The sequence below is a fragment of the Cicer arietinum genome, chromosome 1 (genome assembly GCF_000331145.2).
Source record: "Cicer arietinum cultivar CDC Frontier isolate Library 1 chromosome 1, Cicar.CDCFrontier_v2.0, whole genome shotgun sequence".
Taxonomy (NCBI): Eukaryota; Viridiplantae; Streptophyta; class Magnoliopsida; order Fabales; family Fabaceae; genus Cicer; species Cicer arietinum.
In genome coordinates this window covers 141,780-154,584 of record NC_021160.2, presented here as the reverse complement: position 1 = coordinate 154,584, position 12,805 = coordinate 141,780, and positions in this window count along the sequence as shown.

Sequence of the window (12,805 nt, the reverse complement as noted above, 5' to 3'; positions counted from 1 at the left end):
TACTCTAATGTGTAGTGATACACATTATAGTGCCACATAAGGACAAAAATATGGTTCCTCCAAATATTTAAAGATATTTTATATTTTTGGAGTAAGAAGTCCTGTGTTTTTTGTTGATGGATAAGTGTTGGGCCTAAAGAGGGGATCCTTTTCACCACAACAACCATATAAAGGACCTATAGATTCTCTAAGACTTGGTTCTACACGAAAATCGCTCTCTCTCCCTCTACTCGGTTTTCATCTTGGTCATCTTATTCTTTCCTCCAACTCATTACCTTCACCGCTTATGGATCATTTTACAACCTGATAATGTTACAACACTAGAAGAATATAAATCAATTTATGATGAGTTGTTGGGATTTTCTTCTTTTTGTTTTGTATTTATTTTCTGTTCTCTGTACTTTTAGCATTGAAATATACTTTATTACTGTTTTATATTTGTTATTTTTATGTTCACTGTGAGTTAAATCATTTAAACTAATATGCAATGATTTGTAATGAATTTCCTAAGCTTGTAGGTGATGTGTTGCCATATGTTAAGAATTTTTATTCAAAGTGTGTGTATTCTAATATTGAGATTGGCCACTTGGTTCAATATAACAACCTACTAAATATTGAAAAGTTTGATAAGTGGAAATCTTTGGGAAATGAGCACATTATCTAAGCTTGATAAAGCTAGAAATAGTACATCAAGGTCATGGGTTGATTGAATCATATGGTTATTTTTCAGGAATGTAATTAATGAAAGCATAAATATAGGATAATATTAATGAAACTTTAAAGGAATTGGCTAAAAAGCACAAATATTTATTATGCGCCCTAACTGTTTTTGTCCATGTGTTTGCCACATATTTTTAAGCTAATTTTACTTTCATTTTCCTTTTGATGTATTGTTTTCATTGTCTTTGTTTAATGTGTTACTTGTTTCTTTTTTTTATTTGACTTATTGCTTTATTATCTCATTAATTAGATTAATCACTTTGAGATCTTAAAATATAATATTTATAATTCAGGTCTTTATTTTAATTTTATAAGAACTAAAAATATTATATTTTAATAAATAACAAAAATAAAAATAAAATAAAATAAAAAAAATTTAGAAATTAAAAAGTTGAGAACCTTTTTATACGGACTAAAAATAAAATTATAAAATTTTATTAAGACTAAAAATTTATTTAGCCCAATCAATTACCACAAAAATAATCTTTGCTTTCACTTTATTATTATGTATGAAGATGGTTTAGACTTTTATATTGTACAATTTAATGAAACAAATTTTTAGCTCAGTTTTCGGGAATCAAAACTGTTGGTTTATACAAATTTTCAAGGAGGTTAGTGTTGTTTAATTGAGATTCTTACATATTGTTGGTAATTACGTGTTTAGGAACTAGTTCTATGTTTGTAGTGTGTTGTCTTTGTTGTTATTGGCATTACTAATTGTGTTTGTTAAGTCATGGGACATTGATATTTTGTTTTTATGCAGACGATGGCTACTCAGTAAAAAAGGTGAAGTATTTAGTAGTAATAGTAGAAAATGAGTAGTAGAATTATAGTGATATAGAAGAGAAGCCATTTAGAGATTGTTACGAGAAACATCAAACATATATGAAAGCAAACATTATTGATTATGGCATGAAAAATTTCATTTGGCAACAAGATTTGTATCCTCAAGCTCAATTGTGAAATCTTATATCAGAATATAGAGGCTCTCATTAAAACAATTATGAAATATTTTAAAGAACATAAATATATTGAAGAAGTAGTTGAGCAAAAAGAAGAGAGTAGAGAGTTGTAAAAGAAACAAGGTTTTGGTTAAATAGTAGAAGAAAAAGAAAAAAGAGCAGTATAGTTGAAGTAGTGGAAGAAAAAAAATTGTAATAGTAGAAAACAAGAAAAAGAAAAATAGTGATATAGAAGAGAAGAAAAGGGTGAGGAGATTTGTGTCACAATTGATACTCAACCCTTGGTGTTTGAAGATATGAGGGGTGAAATATCAAAAGTATTTGAAATCTTAACTTATTTTGATTGTGAAAGTTTTGTTGCATAAAAGTTTCTAGTAAAATAAATGACTAGAAAAGTAAATATGAAGATAATAATTAGATTAAAGTGTTAAGATTAGAATTCATTAATCATGTCCTCAAGTATTTCAACGATTAAAGATACATGTTCCATGCCAACATCAATCACATCATCTTCAGTGGCAAACAACAATACTACCTTAATGAGATGATAAATCAAACATTTTTCTCTAATATTGATTCCTTGCATGTTTAATGAAGAAGTTTGCATTATGCACTGATAATTTTGTGACTACTGAATTTCAACTTATTCATAGTTGATTAAAACCAATAGATAATTTATCTTGGATCTAGATTCAAAGAGTATTTTTCAATTAAACTTAAAATCAATAATCAAGGTAAGTGACCAAACTATAGCGACAATGAACAAAGACAAACTATTGAAATTGATAAATAAATAGAACATGTATATAAAAATCAGAAGAGACACGTGAGAGTATAATTAATTACATTCAATATTCCCAATAAAGAGAAGATAAGTTACTGATTTTCATGGTAGTTAACAAAATCAAGATGAGAGAAATGGCTTCTGTGATTTTCACTTAATTCTCTTTCTAACCTCTCCCTGTTTCTCTTCCTCAAAATCTGGATATAAAAGACTGTCATCTTTTTTCTCCAAGTTTTCCTTTTATATCACAAGCAATGAGACGAATAAGTAACAAGTTCACGTAGTGAGTTATGACTGGCTTAACTAGTCCAATGCTTCTTCATGTGGAAAGAATTTGAGCTTGTTAGAACCGCTTCAATTGACTTAGCGAATTATGTCTGACTTTGTCCCTTTGTTATGCCAAAAACTTTTGTTATTCTGTCTTGAATTCACTTAGCTAGATTATGTTGGCTAGGAGAATTTTGTCCTATTTTTGCTTTCAAACTTTTTTCACTTAATTTTTTTTCTACATGCATAAAACAAGTGATTAGATGGAGTCTCCAATACTTTATCATGACACAATTACAACTAAACAACCACTGTAAATTTGAAAAAATGTTAACATATTTGTTACCAGACTAAATCAATAAGTGAAATTAACACTCAATAATAAATCACCTAAAACAATGATTAATATATGTTTCACGAGTGAGAGAACACGCATCTCAAATACTTTATTGTGGGAACATGAAAACACTTGTTTCTATATATCAAATACATATATTTGATTGCTATTAAAAAAATATGGTAGAAGAATAAAATATATTTTTAATCATATTATTGGCCCTAACTTGATTGTTAAAGGACCAAGTCTATCATAAAAAACTATAAATTAAACACTATTGAGAGGTAATCTAACTTTAATTTCAGTTATCTCTATTTCTGTTATATTTATCCATTTAAAAAAAATGAAAAATGGTGTAAAAATTGAAAATTGTGCAATTTGGTGATGTTATGAGGAGAAGGTGAAGTGTGAACCTTGCATGGAAGCATTGAAAGTTTTACATATCCAATTTACTTATTAAAAAACTGAAAGAAAAAAAAATAAAAAAGGGATAAAATTTTAGAATTTAACAGATCCGTTGTTTTACTACCTCTAACAGAATGCAATGTTTTTTGAATAAAAACTTAATCTGGAAGGCCAAAACCCAAATTTTCCTCCTTCAGTGTTTCATCTATACGGAATCCAAATTTGTTGGTCTGTCTCAGCAAAAACAACCACTATGCTACCCATGTTGGCTATGAAGTCCATATACTCCAAAATTACTGACATATCCATATATGACGTGTATTCACATATTTTACGAATATTTACGAATATGTATCTTATAAGTATCAAAATTATTATTTTATTTTAAAAAAATTAATTTATCTGATACTTTATGGATACTCGTAGATACATATCATGTGAAAGTTAAGAGAATAAAAAAAATGATGAAACACGTTTTGTGGGACATCAGTGAACATGATCCCCTTTAATATGATGTTGGAATTTTTGAATTGGAAAAATCGTCTCTTGATGAACCAAAATTAGAAATCATGTTTTTATGGACGATGGCGTTGGGTGAAGAGATAGTAAAAAGTGCTTTTGAATTGTTGACTATTGCATAAAGCCAATACTTATTTTAAATTCTTGTAATGATACTTTAGCTGGTATCTTAACACACGAATTAAAGCTTATTATGAAAAATATTATCATTATATTATATATTTATGAAGAATGGTCAATACTTCTTTCTTTACAAGTATTGTACATGTAAATAAATTTTTTGTTAACGTATGTAAGTATTGTATCATAAGTTTTAAAAAATTCACATATATGTATGGTATCACACTCGTGTATCTGTATCATATCACACTTGTCTCTGTACTATGTATCTATGCGTCATAGCATTTAGGTCATAACTATAAGAAGTGGAATAATGGTTCATTATATGTCCATTTGTACTATTTTTATTTGTTGAAACCATGTCACTCTGTTGTTATAACCATATTAGTTTGAAAAAAATGTTCTTTATAGTTTTGATGTTAACAAAAAATATGAATAATGACAATTTATATTATAACATGTGTTCGAGTATGCATAAAATGAAAGACAAAAATATTCAAAATAAAATCACAATCTTCCTACCATTTCATCTAAAATGCAAGCAATGCATGAGAAGACTCGATCATTAGTTTGACAGAATCAACAGACACTTCAAATAAACAAAAAGTCAATTATGGTAAGAGAGGTAAAATGAATCATATGAGTAAAGAGTCCGCCTCTTCTTATTACACGTCTCTTAGAAATTCATTGTTATGGATCGTCTGATAATGTCACATCATTGTATGGGATTAAGTCTTTAGAAATCGAGGTGCAACAAATAATAAAGTAAATCAGCAAAAGGCATCATTGCACTTTATTGCCAATCTATGCTCTTGACATATTTCAAGAATACAAGCAGTATCCAACAAATAAATGACAATGGTTTGTCAACTCTTGACAAGCAACAACAATAATTATTCTCAATGGATCTATTCTGATCGACTATAAAAGACGTCATTGACAGTTGGAGCAAGAAAGTTTTTCGAAATGAAAAATTTGAAAATATAATATGTTGTCCACAAGAATGAATGGAATAACAACACAATTCATATCTATTGCAAGTTAAGAGATAAAGAGAGAAGAAGTCAAAAGCATCAACGAACATGTGAAAAGTTCAAACTCGTATTTTGTTTCTAAAGCCTTTTTCACATTGTATTTTGAGTTTAAATCAATTATTATCTCTCTAAAGAGAGTTATATATATGTTTCTTGTGTTGTTATACACCTATTGTAACTTCGTCCGCGAGTAACATTTTTCAAAATCATATTTTATATCAAAAGGTCTTTTGCATTGTATTTTGAGCTTAAATCAATTATTATCCTTTTAAAGAGAGTTATATGTTTTTTATGTTTGTTGTATGTCCATTATAATTTTATCCATCAATAACGTTTTCATTAAATGATTTTAATAGAACAATATAATTCTAAACTTAAAAGATTAATACTTACAATATTATCCCTTTTCCTCCTTAATTCAACTTTTTACATTGTCACATGAGTTGATATTTTTCTAAATAATAATAATTTATTTAAAACAAATTGGTAGATGAACTATCATCAATGGTCAATCATCGCTTTAAGTTTAACCAAAGATATCAAACATATGTTGTTATTTTGTTTCATGGTCTTAGTGACATTTATTTTTATTTCACGTTGTATCAACGTCAATGTTCAAGTATATTATTGGACATTGTCGTTAAGAGTGTGTTTGATTGAAAGTAATTAGAGGGGAGGAGGGGAAAGATATAATATTTTAAATAAAATGCTTTTGACTTAATTTTTAGAAGAGAAATCAAAAAAATTCTTAGAGTTCATTTTGTTATCCCTTTATTTTGAGATATCGTAAAGAGATGGAAGAAAATACGTTTAATACAACTAAAAAAATAATTTAAAATTCATCTTATTTTTTAACCAAACACAAAAACATAAAAATTAATCTATCATCTTCTTTAAATTAAACATATTTTTATTTTTATTCTCTCGTTTCCCTTCTCCTCTATTAAAATATATTATATTTTATCCGTTGAACCAAATACATACTAAATCTAAACAAAATCATCACTTAGTAACAAAAAATATCTATAAAATTGATGGCAAAATTTAATCAGGCAAGACAGGTTTTTAATCAGTTAATTGAATTGATTTTTTTTTTTGACGAAATTAGTTTATTGTAATTGGTGAGTGGAAGTAATAAATTTTAGAAGCAACGGAAAGTAGAAGCGGGATCGGGGCGAAATATGGAAGCAGGAATCCTAAAAAGGAAGAGTCGTATCCATATGGAGTGCTCCAACCACCAACTCAAATTGGTGACCCTTTTTGACTTTACATCAATTATGCTCCAAGAGTTTATTCTCACTTATTACTCTTTTTTAAAATCAAAACCATTTATTAAGAAATACAACGAATAAGAAAAATAAAAAATTTATTTCACTAAATTATACTTATTACTTATTGATAATTATTAATGTATTTTACTATTATAATATAAAATAAATTTAATATTTTAAAAGTAGTATATATAACATTAATTAGAAGGCACAAATAAAAATTAAAAATGATATTCATTTTAAAATAATTTTTTTAAAGTTACACACATTTTATTAAAGTTGACTTGATGTATTAAGAAGGAACCAAAGGTGGGTATCTTAAGTTGGGTTTAAGCAATTAACTCCACATTGCTATCAAAAGCTAGAGATGTCAAATGGGTAGGGTTAGTCATATCCGCTATGACATAAAGGACTCGCATAGTCCATAATAGGTCAGTTCGGCCCAACATACTTTGTTGTGGGGTCATGTTTTATCAAGAGTGATCCACCTATTATGGACTATGTGGACCAACAGTCCGACCTTGATCAATTTTTTATTTTAATTAATAAAATCAAAACACTAAAATACTTTCAATCATTTACCACCTTAGAGACAATAAAATAAAATTATAATACATAACACCACTGCCACATAGAATTTGACTGTGTTCACTCATTAATGCAAAAGAATGGAGTTGAAATCGATATTGGTCAGCAGACGATAGTCATGAACCGACCAAGGTGTTGGACTGACAGTTCTAGTCTTAGTCGGCGACGAAAGCACCACAACAATGCTATGTTGTTATTGCCTTTTGGCATAATACATTTTCTTTGTGTTTTTAGTAAATTAAGTTTTCTTTTATTTTTTAATTATAGTCGATCTAATACTATTTTTTCCTCAAAATCAGCTCAAAAAGACTATTTGTTAATATCATTCCAAAAATAGCAACAAAAAAACTATTATTTGAGTCATCCCAAATTTGCTCATAAATTTTTTTAGTTGAAGTGGGCCACCCTGTAGCCCGTTGGGCCAATCCAGACCCATTTTAATGTAGGCTAAATGGCTCAAACTTGAAAGATTTGTTCATTTCTTAGTCTCATTTCTTAAGGCATAACCTATACTAATATGTGGGTCAAACAGTCCGACCTATTTTGACATCTCTACCAAAAATATTTTACTCCATTTTAAACACACATATAGAATTTGAATTTAGTTTTGTCGACACTCATTGATTGTGTTGTAGTCAACACATTTAGATTGTTCAATTAAGATGATGGTCCAAATTTTAAACTCAAAATTTAGATTTAAAAAAAAATAAATCCAAAATTGAAATATTAATCGTTCAATTAAAATCAAACAATCCAAATGTGCTTATTGTTGTGGAGTCGCCTACGCTAAATCCAAATTCATATATGTAGGTTGGTTTTCAATGGTTTTGTTGTTGTTGACCACAACGTAGGGCTAAGTAAAACAATTGATCGAGTTGAACTCTCAGCCACCAGAATAGTTCAATTTGATATACAAGCGGGTTATAACGGGTCACGGGGCACACAAACTCACAAATGTAGGTATATATGAGTTTGAGTAATCGGATGCGCATGAGAAAAAATAAATTATGGTTATATGAACACAACCGCTTCACTCAAAATTCGATATAAAAACACAAATTTTAGGATGACTTTCTCTATGTCACTTAGTCATTACACCACCAATTTGACAAAAACCTACTCGATCATTGGCAAAAATAGTGAAAGCCTAATATATTTTTTCTTAAAAAGATGAATTTGAAAGTAAAATGAACAAGTTAAAGAAACTAATCATTCCAATAAGAAATAGAAAATCAATCACCCGAACCAACCCACACGATGCAAAAATCGGTCAGAATTGGACCTATAAATTGCAAACCCAATCTTAGATGATTTGATAAATTAGGTCCGCATTCATCCAAATCCAACCAATGCTCAACCCTACCATAACATAACCATATGTCATCGATAATGACAAATAGCAAATGACATAGAAAAGTATAGACTTATGTTTTTTTTTAACACTCGAATACTTTGGCATATTGTTAAAGATGGTACCTAACATTCAATCATTTATTCATATTTAATTTTTAAATAAATATAATTTTAGATTGCTTTTACCTTAGAAATAAAATGGGTTGTTATAATTTAAATTCTAACCTCCATTTATCTAACCTAGTTGTTTCTCTCTTTCTTTTTACCTTTCTTATTTTCATATTAAAATGAGTAATTTGGGACTTACCATAACATAATCATATGTCATTGGTAATGACATATAGCAAATGACATAGAAAAGTATAGATTTATGTCTTTTTTTTAATACTCGGATACTTGACATTTTATTAAAGATGATACCTAACATTCAATCATTTATTCATATTTAATTTTTAAATAAATATAATTTTAGATTGCTTTTACCTTAGAAATAAAATGGGTTATTAGAATTTAAATTCTAACCTCCCTTTTCTAACCTAGTTGTTTCTCTCTTTCTTTTTAGCTTTCATTCTTCTTTTTCATCTTAAAATGAGTGATTTGGAACCAACTTTTAGTTTAGAATTATCCTTCTCCATCGTTTATATATCTTTTTGTATCTAAATAAACTATTTTCATATAAATCTAGTTTAGGTGTTTTTTTCTTCTTCTTGATGGGACGTTGTATTGTTCTTGTCTTATTGCATCAATGATTAGGTTTTCTATTTTGTTGTTGTATTCGTTGGTTCCGAATTATAGATTTGCTTTGTTTGATGTCTATTACCAATTCAAGCAATAAGTTTCGTGTCATTAATGTTACAGATTCATATATACTTTTCTTTTTGTCATATTTGTAAGTATTATTTTACTGTTTGTACTTTGGTGTTGTGAGTTTCTTCATAAATTATCTTTTTTGATTTTAGCAACTTTAAATTATATAATTGTTAATTGATATAATTTTTATCAATTTGAATAAATAAATATTATTTTTTTATTCATATTGATTTTACCTTGTAGGTGTCGATACCCATTTTATTTGTTTATTTATTTAATTTTTGATTATCTCAATCAAAATCTCCATCAATCATATCTATTTATTTTTATTTTTATTTTCTCAATTATTTTTCATTGAATTGAAAGTTTATATCTTATAAATAGTGTATGTAAAACTTTATATAAATATAAAATAATTTAATATGTTAGTGAAATATATCAAAATTAATGTTTTATTTATTTTTATTGAACACCGTTAATTTTTATAAGTCTCAATCATATATCAAATGATTTTAGATTTGTGTAAAATTTTATATACATGAATTATATGATATAAACTTTTAATTCAATAAAAAAATAATTAAAAAAATATTATAATTAAATGAAACAAACATGAGTAATAGAGATTGAATGATAATTCAAAACAAGAGGATCCAAACTTCTTTTTTCTTGGATATCAATTTTTGTCAACTAGTCTAAAGGCTCGTTTGGTATTATATTCATTTTAGTGGATGGGTGCGTGAGAAATAGAACGTGGGTAATAATAATCAGTGATACACAAGTGCACAACCAATGGCGTTGCTAGCGCCGACATACACGAACAGAAGTCAAATGGTTTATTCTTGAGATCGATCTTGGGTCTATATAAATGTAAAATGATAGGGTAAACTGAAGCGGTTGTTTAATTTAATTTTAATTAATATTTTATTTTTATTTTTTTTTAATTTTAATCATTTATTTTAATTTTAAGAAATAATTTGATATTTTATGTTTTAAAATGTCAATAATGTTATCTTTTTTTTATAAAAATTTTAAAAAATTATTAAAATTTTCAAACAAAACCCATAAAATTAATAATCATATTCAATATAATATAAATTTTATCAAATGTATAATTCAAATATTCAAATAAACTCATATTTTCATCTCCAACAACATCAAATAAAGAATGAAAATATTAATTTATTTAAAGATTTAAGTTATGATTTTGAATAAATTTACATTTTATTGAAGATGATAATGAATTTTATGAATTTTGTTTAAAAATTTTCATGATTTTTTTGAATTTTTGTAAAAAAAAGGACAATATTGTTGATATTTTAAAACATAAAATATCGAATTGTCACTTAAAATTAAAATAATGATCAACTCAGAAAAAAAAATAAAGGACTAAAACATTAACTGAAATTAAATTAAGAGACTGTGGGTGCAATTTAACCTAAAAAATATAATAATTAAAATAAAAAATAATTTTATCAAATTATTTATTTTAATTATTATTATATTTTTATTATTATCAATACAAAATATAATAATATTTTAGAAATTGTATATATAATAATAATTGAAGGATAATATAAACAAATATATATAAAGTTGAATTGAAAATAAAAAATAAAATTTATTTTAGATAATTTTTTTAATAAAATGACATTAATTATTAAACGTATAAAATGTCAAATAAGATACATATATTATATCAAAACTAAAAAAATATGTACATGCAACTATTTATTTAGAAGAAAAAACATTTTTGGGATGACTACGTTTGAGCCGTGCCACTACTCAAGAGCCAACCAACACAAATTGAAGTTTCAAACTCTATTTTTTTTTTTTATGAAAAGAACTTAAAAATTCAATTCAACTATCAACATTTAATATAACAGATTAGTTATAGGTGTTCACTTAACTTACTTGTACAAGATTAAAATCTTACATACGTTATTACCTAAGTTTGAACTTAGATGCAAAAAAGTTTACTATTTTTTTAATACAAATTTTGTGTTATTTTTTATATTTATTTTAAAAGGTTTTGTTACAAAAATAACTTTAAGCCTCTAATTTATATGTTTGATCAATAATATACATGTTTAATTCAATGGTTTAATTGATAAACATTGAATTTTAACGTTTGAAAGATATGACAATTTGTTTAAAATAATTTATTTTTTATGCATTTTATTGTTTTACAAACCAAAACAAAAGAATCCATTTAGAGGTACTTTTTGCCTTCTATAAGAGTATGTTTGGTTGTGAAAAAAAAGTGAGTAAAGAAAATGAGGTGATAAAGAGTGTGAAGAGAGAGAAATATAGTTGATTTGATATGTTGGTTGAGAGAAGAGAAAGATAGAAGAAAGAAGTTTTAATTATTTTTAAAATTACAAAATATTTAATTAAAAAACCTCATATTAAAACTAATTTATTTTGATTTAATTCATTTAATTATTATAAAATAACTTTATTCAATTTTCTTACTAGTAACTTTATTGTTTGACAAGATAGTAACTTAATTATTAGATTAATTTAAACTATAAATTTGAAATAATAAAAAGTATTATTATAGTTTAATTAATTAAATTAACACAACATTCCAACGAACATGTCTTTCCACGTTTCACTTACCCATTCCACATTTCCGGCATCACAATACATGTTTCACTTCCCTTGCCTTACCTTTATTGTGTTCTTTTTATTGATTAATCTTATTAATCATTAAATGAAACAAGGGCATAAATGAAGAAGAAAAAAACAAAATAATCAAGGCTTCTTTTTACTTCTTTGCTATTTAAGAAAATAAGTGACCACACCGATTTATCTTCGCTCTGCTATTTCTTTGATGTTCCAAACAACATAAGTTCATCATATATTTGCTGTTTCTCTCTTTTATATTACACTTAGTGTGTTTGGATGTAGTAATTGAAAATTTGAAGAAAAATATAATTTTAAATTATTTAAATATTTCAATTGAATTTATTTTATTCCTAAATTTTGTTGTTTGACTAAAAAAACTATTCTTTTAAAATTGAGCTATTTTAATAAATTTTAAAAGTTTTAGGGCAAAAAAAGAATTGAGACAAAACTGAAATTTTGAAAAAGTTGTGAGTTATTTTGAAAATTATAGGGAACAATTTGTAAAATTTTAAGGATCAAATTGCAAAAAAATATAAAGATTAATATGTAAAATTTAAAATATATAAAGTCGAAATTATAAATTTAAAAAAATTACAGGGATAATTTCATGATTAACATTTTATAAAGTAAAGAGAGATTTTAAAATTCTTAGATTTTTGTAGTATTTTAAAGGCTAAATGTCATCTGTGGTCCATTAACTTAATTTCAGTTTTAGTCTTTTATCTTTTTTTTTCTCGATTTAGTCATTTATTCCTAACAATATCAAATAAAGTATGAAAATATGAGTTTATTTGAAGATTTGCGATACGAATTTGATGAAATTTGTATTATATTGAAGAATATAATTAATTTTATGAGTTTTGTTTGAATTTTTGTATAAAAAATGATAACATTGTTGAAATTTTAAAACATAAAATATCAAATTGTCACTTAAAATTAAAATAAAGGACCAAGTCGAGAAAAAAAAAAGATAAAGGACTAAAACGTTACCTGAAATTAAGTTA